Source organism: Chenopodium quinoa, unplaced genomic scaffold, assembly GCF_001683475.1.
Source record: "Chenopodium quinoa cultivar QQ74 unplaced genomic scaffold, ASM168347v1, whole genome shotgun sequence".
Taxonomy (NCBI): Eukaryota; Viridiplantae; Streptophyta; class Magnoliopsida; order Caryophyllales; family Amaranthaceae; genus Chenopodium; species Chenopodium quinoa.
In genome coordinates this window covers 6,543,783-6,570,018 of record NW_018744367.1, presented here as the reverse complement: position 1 = coordinate 6,570,018, position 26,236 = coordinate 6,543,783, and positions in this window count along the sequence as shown.

Below are 26,236 nucleotides of genomic sequence, written 5' to 3'. Positions count from 1 at the left end.
GTTAACAGCCGCCTGATCAGCATCATTGCCTTGGTTAACCTATTCCTTAAACGGCGGAGGTGCCGGCTCACCCTGATGCTTGGCAATGAGTGCAAGGCTAGCGTATTCATGACGCTGACTAAAGTACTCATAATCGACATCGTGGAAGGCCAGGCTCCATGCATTACACATGCCTTTGGTGTAGTCGACTTCATTCTCCTTAATGAGCCTCATTTTTTCCGCCTAGATTGCCTCCCGTTTGTCGACGTCTGCCTAGGAGAGCTGCGTCTTGTAAGCCTCGACCTGAGACCTAAGTTGAGTGTTCTCAATGTCGGCATCCTTGAGGGCTGCGAGGTTAGAGTTGGTTGTTTTGATCTCAGCCTCAAGGTCGACATTTTTCTTTTGAGCTACCTCTAGGTCTACTCGCAGGTGAAAGTTGGCGGACACTTGAGAATACTAAGTCTCTTTAGTTAACAATTCATTTTCCACAACCTGATATTGGGCAGTGTCTGCGCCTGCTTGGCCTGAGTTTTGGCATCTCTTACCTCCTTAGTCTTCCGCGCAAATGAGACCTTGAGACCGTCCACTCTTAACATTGTCTACACGACACAAACGACAAATCAAGGAATCAGACGATTCTCAAACAATATAAACTTCAAAACTTAAATAAAGCTAACTTACCTCAGCCAACAAGGCATTGATGCGGTCGAAGTTAGCAAACTGCACCCCAAGGATAGTCAGCATCTTAGCCTTGGAGACAGACTTTAGCATTTTCTTTGAAAATTGTTGGATGTCCGGCCAACTGGAAGAGGACATCTGCACCAGAATCAAGATTTTGTTAGAAGTAACAGTAAGCTGCCCGCATGGGCGAAGGCGGCGATAAAGCGCCAAATGTACCTTTAGGAAAGGGGTCGACCTTTGCTTCCATGTACTTCAAGCGGTCTAGGATGCTGCCTGTTAATGCCTAACTAGGAGCAGCGACGAGTACTGGCCACTCTTTATTGCCTTTGAGGCAAGTGGTTCCGTTAGATCTATGCCTAAGCCAAAGCTGTGAGGGCATTTACCGCTTGTGGTAGGGCGAACCTCTTATCCAGACGGGCTGATGATCGGAACCGTCTGGGTAGAGCCGGTCTTCCTTGCCTAGAAAACTGGCCAGACTCCACAGTCGATTTCCTCTTCAGCATTTTCAATAAAAATACAAATTTAGAAGAAGGAAACGATAAGGGATAGTCCAAAGCAACTAACTTGCATTAAAACTTACATGCTCTTTTTGAGAGGTCGCATGAAGAGGTTTCTTGGCTTCTACCACCTCTTTTAAGATTGAGGGGACTTATTTGAGGGGAGTCTTATCTGAAGATAGCATCGTTGCTCCATCATCCATGGGAATAATTGTAAACCTAAAGAAGTTCGAATCTAAAGTTTGGTCTCAGCCTTTTTTATGGGACAGGCGATAGGTGCGCCTTCTTACCTAGAAGGTAAGGATCTCGATTCCACATGTTGAAATCAATGTTTTCTAGTCGGTTTGGGGAGGTAATAAGGTAAAACTTGTTCCTCCAGCCCTTCCACTTGGAATTTTTATCCAAGCTCATCAAATACTCCTTGTTGGTAGTAATGTTATACCAGGCGTCCCCAGTGGCTAGAGCTTGGCTCAAATAGTGCATTTGAGCAAATGCCTCAAAGTTAGGCTCGATGTTTTGATTATCACAGGCGACAACATACCCAGGATATTTACATAGGAGTTAGGGGAAAGTTACCACACGCCCAAATTATAACCCCTCGAGATGTCCTTCACCGCATAATGGAGGGGAAAGCAAAGGCCAGCATTAATAGCTGCCTCATAGCAGCCAAAATATCAATCAGCGTTGGGCTGGGTGTCTCCCAAACCACCGACCCGCCGCCTGCTAGAGGCATACAGATGGTGTAACCCTCACCCATGTGGTGAGTAATTTGGTAGGGGTAAAAGTTACCCTTCATCATCCGGTACACCTTGTCCGACATTAAAATTGAGTAAGGGTCATACTTGCCAAATGTGAAGGCTACCTCTCCCTCCTCTTCTTCATCTTCCTCTAGTGCTGACTCTTCAGCACTTTCACCCTCGACATCAGACGCCGCCTGGGTAAAACTTTCAGAGTCCCTTTGGGACTCCTGCCTGCTAAAGAGCCTGAACCCTCCCCTACCTCTTGTAAAATAGAACCACCCGGCTTGCTTGGAGGGCCGAGTGGATAATTAGAAACCTCATTCCTGGGCACTTGAATGGCGTTATCTCCATTATCACTATCTATAGGGCCTTGAGCTGTCCTTTTTGTGCGAGCCATAGTGTCCTGCACAAACACAGAGACAGTTGGATGCATGGTCGAAGAAGAGGAGTCCGAAGGAGGAAAGGTAGCACCCCTAGTTCTAGATTTCACCGTACCAGGTGACCGGCTAACAACAGTCCTAGGCCGTGTCATGTGTGCTTGTGAAACCATTTGAAAAAGTGCGAAAAATAGGAGGCACAAATTAAATAAGTAATAAAAGCAAAGAGTAGAGAGAGACGGTAGCTTTCGAAGTTTATGTGAAATTTTTAAAAACAAGTAACTGGCTGCTAGCAAATGCCAAATTTAGACGACAGAAAGTCAAAATATCTTTCTAAAATTTCTTAGCTTCCCCCTCTAGACTTTTTTGGAAAATAATGTCGAAAATGACGGGGGGGTAAATCTCTATTTATAGAGGGGTAAATTTAGGAGTATCCCTGTAATTTTCCCCATAAAGTGAAACGGTAAAAATAAATGTCACCCACGCATGCCTGACAAGTGTCGCAAGCACCACATGGCACGACATATCACCCTGTGAAGGGCAAATGGTTAGGGTAAAAATACCCTAGACACGTGGCCCAATGGGGAAATGACACGTGTTATTTCTCATCATTAGGGAAATGACGGCTTTCTTGGGCTTAAATCCCAAGGCATTGTAAAACGGTGCAGCCGAATTACCTAGGTTAAATGACGTTAAATAAGGACACGTACTCCCATGCCCTATAGATAGGGACATTTATTACCTTTGGAAAGGCACTTTTTTTACACTTACAAATTATTATACTATTCACTCACAACTGTGAAATTCCCAAGATCTCGGGATCCGAGAAGATCTACTTTACCTTACTTTCCGCATTTATTATTGTCTAACTAATACTAACTTGAATGTTGGAGGTGGAACTCCGAACAACCAGAGCTTCCGTTTATTGCAAGTACAAGCGTCAGCAGATCCAGTCTTGGAGACATAACTCTCCGCCAGGATACATTAGAAGACCCCGAAACACTAACAATATTTGGGCTAGTAAATAGGCCAAAGCCAAATTGAACGGATCCCATAATGTCAAACAAAGGGGAAAGATTGAGCATAAGAGGAAGAGCCCATGATGGGCTTTCTCCCTCTAGGGGCTGTAGACACTCAAAAATGTCTGGATAAAAAAATTATATATCATAAGCCCAACTCTAATTAGAAACAAAAAAGATATGATTAAAATACCAAACTCTATCTAAAACTAACACCGTTCCACTATTTCGATCATATCTTAAATTCTACAAAAGTTATCAATCTAAATTTAATTGGGATAGAAAGTGGACTTCCAGAGTTTTCCGCTGATATATTATTTATCTTATTGAAAGGTCATGTTATTCTTGACAATTTTTCCTATTAATAAAACTCTAAACGCTACTAACGTGGCTTTATCAAAGACTATAGCAACAAAGTAGTTACAAGGCTTGAACCCTTAGTAGAGAAGCACGACCAACTCAATGAGAAGTTGATGAGTGTTTTAACTACTCTACGTAGTGAGATTACTTAAGAAAATAAAAGAGAGAATAACCCTTTGGGATACCCTAAAATAGATATATGACAACATCTCATTCTAATCCGCCCCCTCTATCAGTACCAATAAGTAAATCTCCTATTGAATCTAATGAGGGGTATAGGGGACATGGGAGATTTAGTGGTTCTGAGTCAGGTTATAACCATAATGGTCATGGTTCATCTTCCTCATCTTTACCCCCACCCGTTACTTCTTACCCATTAACCTCTCCAATAGGAATAATACTTCCTATGGGAATAGAGGTTGGGACTGGATACACTAACTATGGTATTGGAAACTTGCCAGATACAACACGCAATACTCAAGCTGTTGCATCTGCACAAAAGGTGCCCTCTTAGCCTATTGGTGTACAAGGCCCCCAATCTTTCACACAACTTGGGAATCATAATTAACACCAATATGGATTTCCTAACTCTAGTCATCCTATAGCAAAGTAGCACAGAGTAGAGCAGAAAAGGGCTCACCTAGCAGAGGAGGTGTCAGCAGAGCATAGTAGACAAAGCAAAGTAGAGCAATTATTATTAATATTATTATTATTATTTATATTATTATTATTATTTATATTATTATTATTATTATTATTATTATTATTATTATTATATCTCAAAAATAGACAAAGTCATACAACTTACAAAAAATTAGTGGGAAGCCGAGATACAATCTGGACCCCACTCCTCTACCTATAACAAATCCTACCCTAGTAAACATATGATCAGCAGCATGGGCCTCAATGTCTTGCGTCATCAAGATCTTCTGAACCCGCTTCAGCAATGAAACAACCTCCTTCTCTAATTCCCCAAGTGAAGAAAAGGAGAAGGGAATGAAACCATAACCAATCGCCTAACTACCAAATTCGTACTTAACCCGCTTCCAATGACCCGCTTCCAGGAAAAAAAGTCAGATAGCCCAGACTGTGCCAAAGGAGAAGACCCTGTCAAGTAAACATAGACATCGCGACCACGATCCCAGGAATAAAGTAACACATCTGCATGTCTGAGGGCCCCGTCGTTCCCTCCAGACAACCCTACATCAACCTCCTTTCTAGCTAAAATCCTAGATCAATAGCAAACATCAATAAGGTATCCCGAACAACATTATGCCGATGATTAATACCCACCATATCAACACACAACACCGCGTGATCACTGAAAATATCCCCAGAAAAAACCCTTGAACTAGCAAAGCACGATGTCGATACAGAGAATAATGGAACACCCAACATGTAACACAACACACACCGGTAAGTCTTTACATTCATCGTCTGACCCAACCCTGAAACAAGGATCACCCGAAGCCAAGCAGAGGTGTGATCTCCCTGCTGCGATTTCCACATTGCTGATTGTCGAGGAGATAAAGAAAAGGTAGATTCTGTAGAAGCGGTAACCTTTGTGAAATATATCTCTGCCAATTTCTTCATGAGTTTCGGGGCACCAACCTCACTAGGATTACTCAAAATTTCAGACTCCACCGTTCGATTAAACAAACTCAATGCATCTTCAAAAGGTCAACCAAGACTAACAAAACCAGCATGACGTAGAAGCTTAGTCTGCAACCCAGCAGACTGCAATTAAGATGCAAGAAAAGCCTACTAACGAACATCTCCTGCGGAATAAACACTAAGGCCTTTAAACGCAAATGGTAAGGTGGCAAGTCGCCACTGCCAAGCACCAAACCTAGGCCCTGAAGTAGTAACAATACACTCCAAGGAAGATCGAAGGACCCCATCAAATATGCGCTGAGCCGCTTAAAATGTACTAGGAGGACAAGTACGCAAGGCAAAGTAGAGCTTAGAAACTACGTTATATGCCCTAAGAAACAACAACTCACACTAAGAATCATCAAGCTTATCAACATTATCCATAAGCGCAATGGTCTTGGCCACCCTCTGCATCACTAGCTCACCAATTAAACCGGGATCAGAACTAGCGTCACCCCCAAGAAACTTAACACCATGCAAACGTGAGCAATATTAGAGGGAAAGACACCCACAAGCCTACTTCGAGGGTCCTTTGTAGGCCAGAAAACTTCAGTTTTTCCCACATTGAGAAGTATCCCAAAACAAGGCCCTTCCTCCGTAATCAAATGGAGAACTTTCCCCACGACCAAAGAGTCCCCAATAATAGTGTCGTCATCCAAATACCACGCCTGCAGATATACCTCAAAAGCATCTCTGATTTTACAAACTAGGGGTTGTAAAACCAAAGGAAAAAGTAGAGGACCAAGGGATCACCCTGCTGCACCCCCTGATATGACCATAAGGTGTGGTCCCCATAATACAATCTGGCTGGATTAGAGTAGCAAAATTTATCCCATCGCAAAATGCCCGGACAACGACGACAGACTTATAAAAAAAACCTACAAAGTCAATCGATTTACAAGAAATTAGTGGGGAGCCGAGATACAATATGGGACCCCACCCCTCTAGCTGTAGCGAACCCGATCCTGTTGAAGATGTGAGCAGCTGCACGAGCACCAATATCCTAAGTCCTAGCGAACGCCTGAACCCGCTTCAGCAACGCAATAGCATCCTTATCTAATTGCCCCAATGAAGAAAAGGAGAAAGGAAGAAAACCATAGCCAATAGCCCTGCAACGCGCCCCATACTTGTCTCGCTTCCGCTGAGCTGCAGCCGACACAACACGACTAGGAACGAAGTCAGACAACCTAGATTGTGTCAAAGGAGAAGACCCCGTCAAGTGAACATATACATCAAAGCGTCCATCACAGGAATTAAGCAACACATCTGCTGGTCGAAGAGCCCCGTCATTCCTTCCAGTCAACCCAATGTTAACCTCCTTTCTTGCAGAAATCCCAGAGCGAAAACAAATATCAACAAGGGTATCACGAACAACGTTGTGCCGGTGTTTAATACCCACATCCCAGCACAAGACACTACATAATCTCCATAAAAGTCCCCATCAAAAACCCTTGAGCAAGCAGAACACGGTGTCGAAACGGAGAACAAGGGAACACCCAACCAGTAGCAAAGAACACAGCGGTAAGTCTTACCATTCATAGCCTAAGCTAACCCCGATATTGGGACAGCACGCAACCATGCCAAAGTGTGATCCCTCAGCTGGGACTTCCATAAGGAAACCAGGCGTGGAGATAAGGAAAAAGTGGATGTTATAGAAGCAGTGACCTTCGTGAAATATATATATCTGCCAATTTCTTCATGAGTTTGGGGGAAGCGATCTCACTAGAGGTACACATAAGGTCAGTCTCCACAGTCCTACTAAAAAGACTAAGAGCACCATCGAAGGTCGGTCCTGGACCAACAACACCAGAATTGCGAAGAAGCGTAGCCTGAAGACTAGAAGACTGCAAATGCGACGCAAGGAAAGCATAGTGCTGAACATCACCCGCTGAATAGACACCCAATCCACCATAAGAAAAATGTAAGGTGGCAACTCGCCATTGCCAATCGCCAAAACCTGGCCCCGAAGCAGTTATAATGCGCTCCAAAGAAGCTCGAAGGGCCACATCAAAAGAAATCTAGGCCGCTTCAAAAGACGAGGAGGACAAGTGCGCATAGAAAAGTAGAGTTTTGAAACCCTAGTACACGCACGAAGTAGTAACTACTCACATTGGGGATCATAAGCTGAGCAACAACATCCATTAGCACAATGGTCTTCGACACTCTCTGCGAAACAAGCTCACCACAGAAAGAGGAATCCGCACTGATAGGGCCGCCAAGCAACTTAACACCGTGTAAAGGACGAGCAATATCTGGAGGAAAGACACCGACCAGACGGCTTTGTGGGTCCTTCGTAGGCCAGAATACTTCCGTTTTCTCAACGATTACATGAAGGCCGAGACGAGGTCCTTCCACCAAAATCAAGTACATAACCTTTCTTTCCACCAAGACAACACTAATAATAGTGTCGTCATCAAAATACCAAGACTGTAAACATAAGTCAAAAGAATCCCTGATTCGACACACCAATGGATGGAGCACCAAAGAAAAAAGCAAAGGGCCAAGAGGATCACCCTGCTGCACTCCTTAACATGACCTTAAGGTATGCTCTCCATAAAACAACCTGGCTAAAGAAGAGTAACAGAATTCAACCCAACGCGAGAGAGCAGGACAACATAAACAGACCTCACGCAGTAAAGCCGTACGATCAACAAAATTAAAGGCATTCTGGAAATCCACCAGCAACATAGAGAGGCCAACATCACCACCACGAGCCTCAACCAAATGATTAACAGCATGAAAAATAGCCTCACCACCCGCCGGCACCCCAACACCAACTTGAAGACCTCCTAAATAGCTTCCCAGACGCAAACCAATTAAAGCAGCCCCAACCTTTGAAACCAGGCGCCGCCAAACAGTACCCACACCAATAGGCCGAATACCACCACTAGGCTTAACAAGTGGCGTTAGAGGAGCACTAGCAATATACTCCCCCAACTCAACAGGACATTTCCTTGCGAGAAAAAGATTAACCACCTGCGTAATAAAGCCCACCAACTCATCTGAAATAGTTAATGAAGCACCACTCAAGCAATCCAGAAGGTGTTGAGCATGCAAGCCGTCTCTACCGCATGACATACCACACGGAAAACCCTTAATCTGATTCAAAACAACATCAGGTGTAGTAATAAGGGGCTGATTAACGTGGATATCCAGTGAGATAGGAGCCGGAAAGGAAGGGTGCTTAGCTTGTAAATCAGCAAGAGTAGCATCATTGTAAGGGGCAAGACCAGAAGACGAAAAACCCTAACCGCAACTGTGTAATGTCCGTCACAAATCTTTCTCTTACATTGCTTAATATTACGCTCAGAAAAATCATGCTCATCATTAGCATCCAACAAAGGAGGAGACACATCAGCCAACATATCCCGCACAAGATGCACATAACCACTAGGCTCACACCAAGAACAAATAGCAACAATGATACTCTCTTCCTACAGCTGCCGCCTAACACCCAAAGAACTTTCACAACTACTCCTTGGAGAAAAGGTTTTAAGAACACAGAGAGGCAACACAAGCAGTTGAACCCAACAAGAGACGTCATCAGGCTTGCAAATCACCTTATCAAGCGCTCCTTTGAGAACCCGAGAAAAACCCAAGCGACACTTAGGAGGAATAGATTTCACTGAACGGAACCGCTTAGATAGCAAATTAACCAGGAGAGCAACATCAAACACCAAAAGAGGCTGACAAGTCAAACTAGGAACAAGATCATATACCTCCGAAGAAAGACCCTGTGGTTTAGGAAAACCATAAAGAAAAAACCAACCAACACCATCCCACGAATCAGGTGGGTCCACAATATCATTCGAACCACGACCATGTCAGACACTTCGAACGAAAAGTATGAGTCTTGAAACACTCCCCACAAAGCCAAATGCTCATACGATGAAAAATTAACTCCGCCTCTAAGAAAATAGCCAAATCAGAAGTAAGAGAGTTTTGGGTCATATCCCGCGCATCCGTACAACAATGGCGTTCACGGAGATGAGTGATCAAATAAGTTTTAGTGAGCCCATTAACCCTGCCATCTTGACACCCATTAAGACCCACGAACTGGCAATGAAAGAGAACACTAGGAGGCATAACATCCACCGCAACTTGCCACAAGAGAACCGCAATATAACACAATGCAAACTGCGCCAAAAAAGTCCCAAAAACTACACCCAAAATGCACCCGAAACCGTCTAGCAAATGCAACAAAAAAGAACACACAAGAACGTAACTGGTGCTGCAGCAAAACAACCCTATAAAACCGCCTTAAAACTACACCTGATTAACCCAAAAACTAGACCAAAAACGTAGCCAAATTGCCCTGAAACAGACGTCGAGAACCACCTTCAAGCTGCCTGAAAAACGGCCCTAAATGCAACTAAAATCGCCAAAAATGGAAGCCCTCGCCGGACCTATTAGCGCCTAGAAAATGGACGCGGAACCTTGCCAGAATTTCTACGCGGAACGAGGTTGAATTTTTCCCAGAAACTGCCCTCGAATTTCCCTGAAATTGCCTAATGAACTAAGAAAGCCATATGTTACTTGAAGCAACCAAGAAACGGATTATGAAGAATCTTGTATAGGTTCTTATTATAACTCAGAAGATTTACATAAAATTACTGGGTAGCCAAGAAAGAATCTGGGCCCTAACTCCTTTGGCTATAGCAAAACTAATTCGAACAAAGATGTGCGCTAATGCTCGATCCTTGACATGATGAGCCTGCAACTGGGAGAACTTTTGTACCCGTTCAAGCAAAGCAACGACATCTGTCTCTAATTCTTCCAATGAAGAAAAAAAGAAGGGTAGAAAACCATATCCAATTCTCTCACACTTAGCCTGATACTTTGCACGCTTACGACGCAACGAGCTACATTTATCACCACACGAACAGGTACAAAATCAGACATCGCAAATTCTGTCAAGGGCGATGACCAAATTAGGTCAACACACACATCTAGCACCCTTATCCTTAGAGTTCAATAACAAGTCCGTAGGATGGATAGGCCTGTCTTGCCTACCACACAGCCCAACATCAACCTCCTTACTTGCAGAATTATTATTTACAAGTTAATAATTAGTTAATTATTAATTATTACTAAGTAGATTAGTAGAGAAGAGAGCAGAGTAGCGTTCAGCAGGCACACTAGGTGTCAGCAGAGTAGAGCAAATTTTGACATAGAATAGTGAAAATATACACCTCAATAGATTAGGGTCTTAGTTAAACATATTTGGGCTAATTGTAAAGGATGAGATCAGGAATTAATACTACGTATTTTAGAATACTTTATTATGTATAAATTATTTATTTTATTTATTTTACTCATTTTATTTATAAACTAAAAATGATTCAGTTCATTTTATTGAATTAATTATCTAAATATCAAATAAGTATGTATAAAATAATATGAGTCATTAATTTAGGAAATAAATGTGTTTGAAATAGTTCAACATTATTTAAATTGTTTGATCAACTTGTAAGGAGTTAAAGAACACCTAACAGCCCAACAAGTTGGCCTCAAGAGAGAAGTTAAGGGGGAGTAGGATTAGTAATAGCAGTTTTGGTAAATAAGTGTTTTTATTTTAAAAAGGGGTATTGTTGGGTTTCATAATGCCCGACACTACGCGGGATGAAACCCACCCAAGACCCGCAAACTAATTAATGTAACTAAACATGCAATCACATAATTAAACAAAAAGAGAGAGAGAAGGAGAAAAGACGATCTTACCTTCAACGCATGCTTCGCTTGTTTACAAGCTCTTACTTGAAAACTCTAGCTTCGCAAGTGCATAAGCCTCCGACGGCTCGCATCCTTGACCCCAGGAGTCTCTACCTCAAAGGTTAATCGAGGATAGATGAACAAAATACTAGAGTATTATGAACTTAAAGGTTTTCTTATAAGGAGATGCCTTATTAAGTTTAACTCAAGTGCTTTTTCCCAAACCCAAAACATGGGTATCCATAGGGAAGGGAGCCTTGATTTCCCATTTCCCATCAATGTGGGAGAACTGCATTTTGCTTAATTTATTTTAATTTAAGAACAAATTAAAATGCAAATGAATTAACAAGTGCCAAGTGGCATATGGTGAGCAAGGGTACGTGAGGACCACTAAGGGGGGGACCAAAGCCCCACTTGCTCCCCAAGAAAGGCCACCGAGATAAGTCCCCTTTGACCGGATGCTGACCTTACATATGGCTGGCTGGCAGCCTGCCTTAGCTACCAAGGCTGCCCAGTTGGCACCTAGCACCAAGGTTGGGCTGGCTGGCCAGCCTGCTATCGCATGCGCGCAGCAAGCAAGCCTTGCACGCATTGCGGGCTACTACTGCTGCGATGTGTTATGTGTGTTGTTGTGCGAGTGCTACGTGATTCACAACACGCAAGCACGCATAGCCCATAGCACAAGCACGCATAGCGTGCTGCTGCTGACTATGCGATGCTTGTGCTAGGCGCAGCCTAGCTGCTGCATTGCTTACGGTTGGTGCTGCTATGCTGGCAAGAAATCACAGCCACAACACATTGGCACGCTAGCATGTGTGCGACTAAGCACACAACCTTGCTCGCATATGCTCGGCAAGCGAGCCTAGCATGCACATGCATGCTTAGCTTGCGGCATAGCCATGCATTGCAGTTGGTGGCCTATGCTAGCCTAGCACTTGCATGTGTATGCCAATGCGATGCTACAGCTTAGCTTGCACTTGTCGCTTGCTTGATTTCACGTCTCATCAAATTCTGAATTCGACTCAACTTACGACGCTCAGTTTTGACGTTCTAAGCTCAATATCCGACGTCTTTGTTTGTAATACTCTACTGACTCATCTGATCCTTCTCATTGATTCGTCGCCTCGGATCGGTTAATCGATTAGGGTGCGACCCAAAGGGTTCATTCAAGCTTAAGCAGTAATATTAATTATACATTAATATTACTAATTGGAAGCGGCCTCCACCTAGGCATTCCGATCACTTAACCTCACTAAAGAATTAGCTTTGTAATAATTTCGAACCCTCTATCAAAATAATACACTTGTTGGAATGACACCATTCCTTTCATTCTCCCACTTGTCCTTCCGGACAAGTGTGTAGTTAGTGTATAGCCCATTTTCTATGTCACTTAATGTCTCTTCATGAACTATAAGGTAAGATTCCTTGTCATCCTTATTACGTCCAGAAGTGTTTCACAATTTCCAAGTTCGACTGTCAATAAGCAGATTATTTCTAAAATCCATCTGAGCACGGCCATGCATTTTCACAGTCTCGCTCTTTTAGAGGCCTTGTAAACAACAAAGACATGTTCCCTAGGGGGACATTCCCAATCTTGTATTATTATCTTCCCTTACTAAGAGGACCTAGCCGCCTGAGTGTTACCTTTATAATCCTCTTTTACGGCAGACGTTTGACAACATCAAAACGGACTAGTACTCAAACAAGAGAACTTACAATACTCATGGTCGAGGAAAAACTTTTCGATAGCTATAATGAGAGATATACTTATGAAGATTTTAAATCTCTCAAAGTACTCTCATAGGTCGATCCGGTATAGTTCTAAACCAATACCTGTGCAAATGATTTATGACAATCATGTCCTCGTAGCACAGGAAATGGTGCTATAATCATACTACACACTAATCTCAAGTGGTCATTAATCGTCCATCATATAAATGACCTTGATTAAGGATAGTTTTCGATTGAAATATTCAATGTTCACTTAATAGGAGTTTCTTTATCCAAGACATGGTCTTGATACCCTGTTTTGAATATTCTCAGAAATGGAATGGACTCATTATTTAATTCTAAACCACAATTAAATAGAAATGGAGTAATAATAAATTTGCAGAAAATTTAATTGCTCCAAAACCGAATGGTTCAACATAGTGTTTTACATTTAAATCTCAAATTTAATTAATACACATAACAGGGAAATCAAAGCCAATATCCAACGTGCCTGATTCCCATTGTTTCAACGTGCTTGTTGTGCTTCACTTGAGGCAAAGGTTTAGTGAGTGGATCGGCTACATTGTCGTCCGTTCCGTTCCAATCTTACAAATTTTTATTTCACCTTCGGACTTCCATTCCCTTATCATGTGAAATCACCTTTTGACATGTTTGACCTTTTAATGTTCCCTTGGCTCCCATGCCTGAGCAATAGCTCCATTATTATCAGAATAGAGGTCTATCAGACCCTTGATGGAGGGTACAACATCAAGTTCACCAATAAACTTACAAATCCAAACTGCCTCCTTAGCTGCTTCTAAAGCTTCTAAGTATTCGCCTTTAGTTGTAGAATCTGCAGTAGTGGTTTTCTTATCACTCTTCCAGCTAAACGCTCCTCCATTTAGGCAGAATATGTACCCTGACTGTGACTTGGAGTCATCTATGTCAGTCTGGAAGCTCGCGTGGGTATAACCTTCAACAACCAAATCATCGTTCCCACCATAAACCAAAAATTTATCCTTATTCCTTTTTAGGTACTTTAGAATATTCTTGGCCGCAGTCTAATGCGCCTCTCCTAGGTCTGATTAGTATAAGCTCGTAGCACTGAAGGCATACGATACATCCGGCCTAGTACATATCATGGCATACATGACTGATCCAATAAGCGAAGTATATGGAATCTGATTCATCCTCTCTCGCTTATCAGGTGTCTGCTGACAATGCTTCTTGCTGACAGTTATGCCATATGACATGGGTAGGTGCCCTCTTCTGGCCCCTTCCATGTTGAATCGTGCCAGTACCTTATCAATATAAGTGCTTTGGCTTAATCCTATGTCCTTCATTAAAAAACACTTTCTAAGCCAGGCCTTTACAGACTCTAACATTTGAATGATGTTTCCAATTAGCAACATGTCATCGACATATAAGATGAGGAATGCGATGTTACTCCTACTAACCTTCCTGTAAACTCAAGACTCATCTGGGTTCTTGATAAAACGAAAAATACTAATAGATTCATCGAATCGCAGATTCTAACTTCTGCTTGCTTACTTTAGTCCATAAATGGACTTCTTAAGCTTGCATACCTTCCTAGCATTGCTTGGATCAACAAAACCTTTTGACTGTGTCATATACACAGTTTCTTCCGAAATCCCAATAAGGAAGGCGGTTTTGACATCCATTTTCTATATTTCATAATCATAATGTGCGGCAATATCTTAGACAATCCGGACGGACTTAAGCATGACGACTGGCGAAAAGGTTTCATCGTAATCAATGCCGTGAATTTTCCTGTAACCTTTTGCCACCATTCTATCTTTGTATATAGATACATTTCCATCTTTTTCGGTTTTCAACTTGAAATCCATTTGCAACCAATAGGTGTGTAACCTTCGGGAAAATCAACCAAGTCCCAGACTTGATTTTCAAACATGGAGTCCATCTCGGATTTCATGGCCTCTTGCCATTTTGCAAGGTCACGACTCGTCATATTTTGTTTATATGTCGTTGGCTCATCTACATCCATTATTAGGATGTCTTGATCTTTGATTAAGATAACACCGAGCTATCTATCTGGTTGAGATCTTGGCCGTTGCGACCTACATAAGGTAATAAGCTGAACATTTGCATTGTCGGTTCGACTTTGCACATTGTCAGTTTGACTCTGACCAATGTCAACAGCTACTTCTAAAGAACTTTGATTGTCAATTTTGTCAGGTTGAGTTTGTTGCTCGTCCTCTCGAACTTCATCGAGTTCGATTTTCCTCCCCCTTGTCATTTTGGAAAGGTGTTCCTTCTCCAAAAGACACCATCTCGAGCAACAAACACTTTGTTCTCGGATTTTTTGTAGAAGTAATACCGTTTGGTTTCTTTTGGGTATCCCACAAAGAAACACATGTCTGATTTTGGGTGAAGTTTTTTAGAAATTAATCTCTTAACATATGCTTCGCAACCCCAAATCTTAAGAAAAAACAACTGTAGAGGATTCTTTTTCCATAATTCATATGGAGTCTTTTCGACAGCTTTTGACGGAGTTCAGTTCAGTGTTAGTGCTTCAGTTAGAAGTACGTGTCCCCAGAAAGAGATAGGAAGTCCACAAAGACCCATCAGTGATCGGACCATGTCTAACAAGGTTCGATTCCTCCTTTCGGATACTCCGTTCCATTGTGGAGTTCAGGGAGGTATTAATTCTGAGAGAATGCCATTTTCTTTCAGATGATCGTCGAATTCGTGCCTCAAATACTCGCCACCTCAATACGATTAAAGTACTTTGATTTTCTTGCCAAGCTTATTTTCAACTTCACTCTGAAACTCCTTGAATTTCTCAAAAGATTCTGATTTGTTCGACATAAGATAGACATAACCATATCTACTATAGTCGTCGGTGAAGGAGATGAAATATAAATAACCTTTCCTTGTAGGTGTACTCATTGGTCCACATACATTCGTATGTATAAGACCCAATAAGTCACTAGCCCTTTCTCCTAACTTTATAAATGGTTGCTTTATCATCATGCGTATAAAACATCCTTCGACATTTTCATACGACTCTAAGTCGAATGTGTAGGGTTTCGTAGTGACCCGACACTACGCGGAAGGAAACCCACCAAGACCCGCCCCTTAATTAAAATAATTAACAAGCATATTAAACTTAATCAAACAAGATTAAGAACAAGAATTATACCTTTGTCGCGTGCTTCGCTCCCAAAGAGCTCTTACTTCAAAATCCCGAAAGCACGAGATCTCCGACGGATCGTACCCTCGACCCGACCCGAGCGTCCTAAGTCTTGAAGGTTAGTCAAGACCCGGACAAAATTACTATGAGTTTTACGAATCAAAAGTTTACTCTTACTTAGAGTTGCCTTTTTAATTCCAATCAAGGTTGTTTATTTCCCATTACCCAAGCTTGGTATTTATAGGGAAATAAACCCTTGAACTTCATTCCCCAACCAATGTGGGAGAATGAATAATTTGCTAATTAATTTATTTCTAAAATAAATCAATAATTAAATCCAATCACAACGCAACAAGTGTCAAGGGAAGAGAGAAGGTTAAGTGAGGATCATGAAGGGGTGGGGGACCATTGCCTTGCTCCCCAAGGCTTTGGCCAAGCCTTGGTCCCCACTTCTCACCAAACCGGCCTAAGCAAGGCTGCTGGGCTGCTGCCAGCTAGCACGAGCCTGCCTAGCAGCTCCCTCGCATGCACAGCACGCCCAGCGCTGCTGCTCGCTAGCTAGCCAGGCGATGTTTCTTGCTAGCTAGGCGCTAGTGCTGGCTCCTAGCACGCATCACCCCTCGCCATCGCACACACGCTAGCATAGCCAGCATGCGTGCTGCTAGCAAGCCACGCATGCTGGCCCCTTGCCTTACCAGCCATGCGCGCCAGCCTCGTACACACTCGCATGCTACTGCTGCTGCGATGCCCTCCATGCACATGCACACGCACACAAGGCTTACCATGGTGATGTGCTTGTGCGAGGTGCCTGCGATGGTGCCTAGCACCCAGGAACGCATGTTGCGATGCAGTGCCATGCAAAGGCACGCATGTGCGCACGCATGCTTGTTTCGATGATCCAATGGGCTAAGGCACAAGCACATGCACACACGCACTGGCCTAGCCATGTGATGGTGTTGTGCTTGTGCTGCGATGGTGCGATGGGTTGCTATGGTGCGTATAGCACTTGCGATGGGCTGCGATGGTGTGCTATGGTGTGCATAGCACTTGAGATGGGCTGCGATGGTGCGCCTAGCACACCTAGTGTGCTTAGGCTTGTGCCTAGCCATGCTAGGTGCATGCTAGCCTAAACTAGCCTAGCATCCACATGGCTAGGAAAGTGTGGTGCTAGTATGTTCATACTTTTTGCTTTATGATTTCGCGACGCTCAGTCTCGACGCCCTACACTCGATATCCGACGTCTGTATTCGTAAAACTCTGCTGACTCATTAAATCCTTTCGGATTAATTCGTCGTCTCGGATCGGTGATTCGATTGGGTTCGACCCGAAGGGTTCAGTTAAGATTAAGCTGTAACATCAATTGTACATTGATATTACTGATCGGAAGCGGCCTCCACCTAGGCATTCCGATCACTTGACCTTATTGAAGAATTAGCTCCGTAATAATTCTGAACCCTCTATCGGAAGAATACACTTGTTGTAAGGACACCATTCCTTTAAGAATGAGTCAGGAATACCATCATGAAGAAGTTTCTTGATGCGTTTGATGTTAATGTAGCCAAGATGACAATGCCACAAGTAGGCTTGATTCGACTCAATGGTCTTAGCTCTTTTGGTTGTATCGTTAACATTATAAACTTTTTTGTCTAGAGAAAGCACATAAAGACCATTTTTTGAATATGCCTCACCATATAAAACATTATCGAAATATAACGAACAACTATTGTCTTTTATCAGAAATTCGAATCCTTTGGCGTCATACACCGAAATTAAAATAATGTTTTTGGTAACTCTTTGAACATGATAACAATTTTCAAGTTCTAAAACAAGCCCATAGGGCAAAGACAAACTGAGAGTTCCAACAGATACGGCACACATCCTGGCTCAATTGTTGACCCAAAGCTCGACCTCTCGCTTCTCTCTTCTCTAGCCTCCTATTTATCCTTAGTCCCTGAGCATTGGAACAAAGGTGTGAGCCACATTCGGTAACTAATACCCATGATGTTTTGCTAGCAAAATTTAAGTCTGTAACAAAAATACCTGATACAGAAGCAACGGTGTCGTTCATCTTATCTTCCTTGAATTTGAGGCAATCCCGCTTCCAATGTCCCTTCTTCTTGCAGTAGAAACATTCGGAATCGGATTTAGAAGAAGATACCTTCTTGTCCTTTTTGCCTTTAGTAGTGCATGACTTAGGCGGAAATTCTTCTTCTTTTTCCCTTTAAAGCCTCTCTTCTTTCCCGAGCGCTTAAATGGCTTGCCCTTTTTTATCATGAGCATATCATGCTTTCCTTCATCCTTGAGTGTATGCTCAGATTGCTTCAACATCCCATGAAGCTTAGTGAGGGTTTTCTCCATGATGTGCATATTAAAGTTCATCTTGAACTGATCATAGCCTTTGTGAAGCGAATGGAGAACAATTTCAATTGCCATCTCGGTTGAATACCCAGCGTCAAGCCTTTCCATGTTCTCAAATAATCCGATATTTTAAGTACATGTGGGCTAATTGGCTCTCTTTTCTTGAGTTTGCTCTCAAGGATTTGCCTGTGGGTTTCAAACCTTTCAATTCGAGACTGCTCTTAGAACATGTTCTGAAGTTCAAAAATGATCTCAAAAGCCGTCTCCTTTTTAAAGAAAGTATTTTGGAGGTCCGAAGACATAGTGGCCAACATGATGCATTTGACATCCCGATTAGCAGTTTGCCATCGATTCAGGGAAGCCTGAGTGACCTCCTCACTGGGTGCGTCAAGCATTTCCTCATCAAGGAAGAATTCCTTTTGCTCTTGCCTGAGAACTATACGCAAGTTCCTTTGCCAATCAAGAAAATTTGGCCCACTCAACTTCTCCTTCTCGAGAATTGAGCGTAATGAAAATTGCTTGTTTGAGTTACTTGCAGACATGATTCTACAATTGAAAGAATTTGAAATGAAAAACCATTCATAGAACCAATTAGTTTGAAATTTAAAGATTACATGCAAATTTTCAATCTTATTGAGCGTTTTATCCACGCATTAATATTTGTCCCTTTTAGGCGAGAATAAAACGATTCCAAGATCCCAAAAATCAAAAAGTGATTAAGCATACTTTGGCTTGTCTTAACACTTAGTATTTTAGCATAAGAAATCCAATTGCTAATAGCTCTAAGCTATTCTTGGTTCGATAAAACGTTACATCTAATGCATTCTTTGACGTTTTATCTCCATTGCCACGACATTTGAGGACTCCTTACTGATATCGTTGAGCTTAACCAAGACCAACTTCTATACCAGGTATACCTTACATTCCTAGGGAAGTAGTGATGCCTCGCTTTAGCGTTGCCCATCACTACGCGCATTAGTTCGGTAAGTGTTGTTCTTGGAATAGCAAAGTTTGGCTCAATATTATAGGGACCTAGTGTTTCTATGTTGGTTGATTTAAGTAAACTTAATTAATCATTGTAATATTCGAAATCCTAAACATGCATCTAACATACCATTCATCCATATATATATATATATATATATATATATATATATATATATATATATATATATATATATATATATATATATATATATATATATATATATATAGAAAACATAAGTAAAAGATGCATTTGGCAACTAGCTTGACCCCTTGAGTCTTCAAGTCTCCACGGATCTTCGATGCATCCTATTGGCTCGTCTTCTTAGAAACGCCGTCTTTGAGACATCTCCACAAAATATGCAACTACTAGCTATTATGATTAGGACTAATCTAGATATTAAGGTACAAAAATACGCAATGGTACGCAGACCGTATTTAGATTTACAAATATACGCAGACGGTACGCTGTACATTCTTTTATTATTAATGTGTTGGAATTTCGTCACAAGGTGACATAGTAGGTGTCAATTGGGGTAGCTTCCTAATTGGAAGCTTAATATTTGAATAGGCTATTTTCAAGGAAGGAAACTGGTTTAATGCGTAATCCAAAATCAGTATTTATTAATTAATATTGTTAGTATGAGTCAAAGGTAAATTAACTTGTGATTGTATGGCGAGCATGTTTTAATTATTTTATTGATACTAAGATATTCATGCTAGTGTGGTGCATATGTACTCAGCTTTGGCTGATTCGTACTTTTTTGTTTGTGTTTGGCTTTCCTTTGGATTGGCCCTACTGTGACCCATTTATATGGTGAGTAGAGGGGTTGAAATAAAGAGAAAGTGACATATACTTGAAGCATGAAGAGCATGAAGGAAATGAGTGCAGACAGTTACTTGTTATGCTTTCTTAGTTTTATTTTTTGAATTATTGGTTTATTGATTATGGACTAACATTGTTATGCTTTATTTTTAAGTTAGTTTTTAAATGGCCATGTTTGAATTGGTTCCAATTTTTGAACGTTTTATATTACTTTCGTTTTGAGGTTGTGAACTCAAGTTTTATTTTGAAAGTTGGTTTTAATTTTTAGACTTCCGCTGTGTTACTTTGAAAAATATCCCATGGTGGCGGTAATAATTTGGTTATTTCCTAAAAAAAAGGTTTTATTTAGATTAAAAAGAGCATTTTAAAAAGGAGGAACTTTCCGGGGTATTACAGGAATGATGTGCTATATATGTAATATTGTTTGGGTATTCTTTTTTAACTTGCAATCTTTGTACTACATTGTTGTTTGATGTAAGTTATATGCAAACTTTTAGCATTATTGGTGTTCAATGTTGTTCCCTATTATGGTAAAATGACGACAAATGCACTTTTAATGATGGTAATTGTCGACTATAAACAATTAATGATATTTTCTCTTGTACATAGTTAATACTCCATACATTACATTACTTAACCAATATAATAAATTACAATTATGTTTATAAATTGAAAAAGAGAGAAAAAATGTGGTGGGATATTACAAAGTAGGAGAGAAAAAGTTTTGGGCCAGCTAAACCTTGTGGGAAGCAAGAAATATTGTGGAGATGGTAGATAGTAATATTAGTGGAAGTGAGTTGAAAGATAGAGAAGATAAGGTGGAGGAAGAAGGAAAGGAGAGATAAAATTTGGACAATCTTAGCATTATAAGGATGCTCATAATCTTAAATGTGTTAAATTTTTCTATTCATATTCTAGATCATAACCTTGTGCATGCAAAACATCTTTGATATAAAAAAATTATAAAGAGGATATTATGGCTTATGATCATGCCACATCATCCATCATTACATTTTGTTTATTGATTATTGGATGAATTATTTACAAGCCTATAATCCAATATCTTCACAAAGTTGAATATATGATCACTCTTTAGATGTTGCTGCTGGTTACTACTAGTGTCTAAAAATGGAGGAAATCAATATCATTATATAAAAAAAAAAAAGTTGTTATTGTTGAGTGAGAACAGTGAGAGGAACAACAAAAGGAAACAATAGAAATTGATTTTGACATGTGAATTGAGGTTTAAAGAAGTGAAAGAAGGGAGAAAAAATCATGAAAAAGATGGTGAAGGAGTGGAATATTAGATGGTAGGCCTTACTAACATAATTATGGAATTATGGATGGAAAACAATAGTTGGTTGTTCAACTCTCTAACGGTGTATTTGGATAAAGAAATGGGAAAGAAAAGATGGGGAGGGAAAGAGAAAGGAAGGGGGGGGGAAGAAAGATGAGTTTTCCTTCCAAATCTCTCCATTGTTGGAGAGATTAATTTCTTACAATTTAATCCTTCTATTTCTCTCCGCTCCAATTTCCTTCCTTCCAAATTCATCCCTCCATTTCCCTTCCCTTTTTTTCCCTCCATTTCATTCAATCCAAACAAAATGTAAGAGAAATCTCTGTATGATAGAGATTCCTTCAAAATTGCTCAAATTTAAATGACACTTGTCTAGTAAGATCGTAGTCGGGCAACAAAATTCTCATCACTTTGTATACATTTTATTTTTAGCTCGTTGAGACCAAAGTAAGGCGTCAAAGGATGAGCTAAAAATAGAATATAATCAATATTATAGAATTAGATATAGTAAAATAGGGATGAAATAGTATGGCAAATTTTGGTGAAAATATATATGAGTAATCAAGTATTTTTTTTAGGAATATAATACAAATAATAATAGTATATATTTAGCCCTAGTCCATGTCCTAAGCCCATTATAGCGAAAATGACTAAAATATCCCTTCACAATCCAGCTCATCATCCATTAATCATTATAAAGTATAGATTCACCCCTAATATGTCCAACAAAGTATAGTTTTGCCACTTGAAAGTGCATCTATAAATAGCTGCCAATGATTAATGATGATAGCTTTTTATAATCTCTCATTCTCTCTCTACTTTCTCTCTCTAGAAAGTACATTCATGAACTTGAGCGTCGGAGAGATAAACCTGGGTAAACCCCTCGCGCGGGGCAACTTACGTTCTCTTTCTTACAGGCAGAACTGCCTCTCATACACTCTTGCAAGGCAGAGCTCAAGTACATTTGGATATTAGACATTGGATATACCTAAAAACCCTTACACATCAAGGAGAATTATGTTTTTAGAGACAGTATGTTAAAACAAAAAAAAAGAAGGGTAGACTTAGTAGTTCATAGTTTAATTAAAAAAACGTAAAATCAGAAAAAGCGAAGCAAAATTCACCCAGAGTATGGTGTAATCGAAATTGACATTATCCTCTACGATCGAATGATAGTGGCACGCACGTTGAGATACCCCTTCTACCCCAAACTCCCAGTGAGAGCTCTTCAAATGACAAACACGGTAAAACCTCTTAAACCATCATTGAGGGTCAAAACCCAATTCCCATAATACTTATTTAGCTCTCAGAGTCTATATCAGCGCATATCGCCTATGGATGAAGAAAGCAAATAGGAGGGTAGTAGTGTAATTTACCAAGCTTAAGAAATGCAAAAGTGTGGGGCTGACTTACCAAATACCATTATAATCTAAAATGTAACGGGATGGCTTTTTTTAATATGAAAAGGTTATTTTTCATAAACTAACAGCAAATCATTCTCTCTCCTTGTTTTCTCTTGTTCGCTCCTCCCTGTAGTTACTGTACTCTGTCCCAACGAAGAGACTACAACGGTGGTTGCTTCTGGAGCTAGAAAAGAATTTTGGTGCGTGGTAATCATGAGCAGTTGCGTGAATTGTGTACAGGCAGTCATTGGTTCCTTTGATTGAAGGTATGGTCTCGAAACCGACTGTAACAACTTTTCCACGGACGCATTTGTTCGTTATTAAGAAATTTAAAAAGCAATTGTAAATTGTTTATTGTTATGAAGTTTTAGTTTTTGTAATTTAGGGTTTTCTAGTGAATTTAGCGATTTAGAGTTACCTGTGTTGTTCATTTGTTTAATTGGGAAAAAATTTAGTGGGCGTGGTTGTAAAACCCTTAATTATTGGAATGAATTTGTTGTTATGATGTTTTAGTTTATGTGGTTTACAGTTATCCAGTGAAAATAGCGAATTAGGGTTTCATTTGTTGTTCATTTTTATAATTGGGATTAATTTAAGGATGTGAAACCCGTAATTGGAATGAATTTGTTGTTATGATGATTTAGATTATGTAATGCTTTGTTAACCACTGAAATTTGTGACCCTTTGTTGTTTAATTGTAATGAACAAGCGAAATTGTTTTGGGTGTGGTGGTAGGAGTGTTGAATTAAAGTATTTAATTTAATTTTAATCCATGTAAATAAGTGATAATTTTGAGTTTTGTGGTGGAAGACGTATTGAATTATGAATAAGTGATATTGTTACATTAAATAATTATGACTGTTGTGGTATGTATATGTGAATATAGTGGAGAAATTATATGTGAAGAGTTAAGGGTTTGTTGAAATGGTTTTATGTAGTTGGGAAATCCCATTTATCGAGCATTCATTTGAACTTGGCAAGAGGAAATAATGCAAAGGAAGAGCAAGGGATCAGGATCGGTGGGTTATAGTTTGTTGAAATTAAAAGATGGTGTGTTTTCTTAGTGATAGTTGTGTGTTGTAGTTGATTTTTGCTGGCAAATATTTGTGTTTGTGTAGGCGCGATCGAAAGTCGTGAATGAGGAGGCGCCTAAAAAGAAAGTAGCTAGTAAAGGGAAGAAGAAACTGAAATCTGATCCAGTTTTTTAGGAAGGGTATTTAAAGGACTCTGATGAAGCTGGTTTTGATGATGGTGGTTATGATGAATCTAGTGATGATGAATCTGGTTATGAATGCTGATTTCGCAGATGGTAATTATGAGGTAGATAAGGATGTGGAGGACGACGGTGAAGGTAGTGAGGAAGAACCTGAATAGGACAAAGAGAGCTACCAGGATCTCCTGATCAAGTTATTGCGGGAAAAGGTTGAGAAAGGGAAGCACAAGCGAGGTCATATTGAGAAAAAGACAGGAAAAAAGGGCAAGCTAAAGGTATGTCTTGTTAGATGCAAATGAAAAAAGCTTATTTGTTGTGTAATACTTGGATGGAGAAATGAAATGTGTAATGTCATGTGTAGGTCTAGAAGACAAAGGGAGAAGTGGCGAAGGAGAAAGGGGTTGTCGTTAAAACCCAATCAAGAAGTACGCAGAAGGTACTCTCTGAACATTATTTGAAATCCATGACATGGAAATGTTTGTTGGGATTTCTGTGGTTGGGCCTTTGTTTAGGTAGTTGGGAAAATAAACTGAAATTACTAAAGATTAATTGTAATTGTACTTGAGTTGTAAGTTAAGTATGAATATTGTGAGTCCTTAATTGGATATGCAAGATTAAAATCCCTTATAGAATATTCACAAGTAATTTTAATGGGATTGTATAATTAGTGTCTCTTTAGCTGGTTAATATGGAAGGACAACTGCTGTAATTTATTGTAATTTAGTTGGAAATGTAAAAAATTGAGGTAACCTAGAAAGGAATTAGTTAGAATTGAAGAATTTGAGTAACCTAGAAAGAATTTAATCGGTTAGTGGTCTTGTTTTATGAGGCTTGGGCCGGTGTCATTTGATTGAAAATTGTCTTGTTTGAATGTAATGTTGTAGGCCCCAAATTTTCATGGTGTGAAGACTTTTGCAACTGTAGTGAAGAAGTTTGATGACTCTAGGAAGAGTTGGTCACATAAATGGGTTTTGGAAGGTTGTTAAGTATACCCCTAACTTTTGTACCCCGGAAGTTTGTGTACTGGCTGTTGACAAGGGTGATGGGTGAAGGTTCGATAACTTTTGGAGATGAGTGTGTGCTTCTTTAGAGTCCTCTTCAGGTCGAGTACGTACTTGGGATTCCCATGAGGTCGAAGGCATTGCCGTGTACTATTACTGAGGATAAGCAAGCAGAGCATAGTAGAATTTTGGAAAAGTTTGGGAAAAATGATAGCATTTCATTAGTAGCTGCTGCGGGGGCACTGATTCAAAAGGATGAGAAAGGTCATGTGTTGCTGTTGTCGGATGACGAGAAGGCTGATTTCAAGATAGCCTTTCTCATAGCAGCTCTGGGCTATTTATTGTGTGCTACGGCAAATACAAGCTATCTTGGGGTGAAGCTTGTACCATCGTTATTTGTTTACGATGAAGCTGATGAGTATGGTTGGTGCACTTATGTATTTAACTGGATGGTTGTAGAAGCCAGGAGTTTCCAAAAGAAATTTGCTCGTGATGGATATGTTGCAGGTTCTGGGGGTTGTATCCTTTTTTGTTGGTGAGTAAAATTGGGTATTTGCCACCGTACACCAAATGCTTTTTGAGTAATTTTATTAAATTTTGCAGTCTTATCGTTTGTAATGGTTAGTTGAACTAAATCATCCATCCTTGCATTTTTTATAGATTTTTTATCTAGATCACCTCAGTCGCGTCCCAATGAGGTGGGGTGTGAGACCGAGACTAGAGGCATGGTTTGAAGAAAAGATCAATGAGGCATTAGTTTGACTTTCATTTGATGTGAATACTACTGAAGCTGTTGTGTTTGATTCTTTTGCAGTCTCTGGATATACCATATAGGGAGGAGGATCCGTTGACTCCTCGGGAGATGCCAAAGCAAAGGGTGGAAAGAGTTGACGTGCAATAGACTACGCAGAAGGTAGACGTGGAAAATATTACGCGGCAGGTATAATGCAAGTCGATGATAGTTTTAGATGTAGCTTTGTATTTTATAAAATAAGTGATATGTCCTAAATAAGTGATATGTCCTATGCCAGTTGTTAATAGTTTGTATTTATGTTTTCCTAAAGGTGTTAGATAGAATTACTCCAAGTTGATGTCTGTGATAGACTTGAAATTAGGTGACGTTATGAAATCAATGCATCAGTTGATGTCACATTGTGTTGACATAGCTAATGCCCAGAGAGTGATTAGGGGGAAGCCAATGGAGAGGGTTAAGCCAATTGAGAAGGAGGTTGTTGTGAATGAGAACTTGTC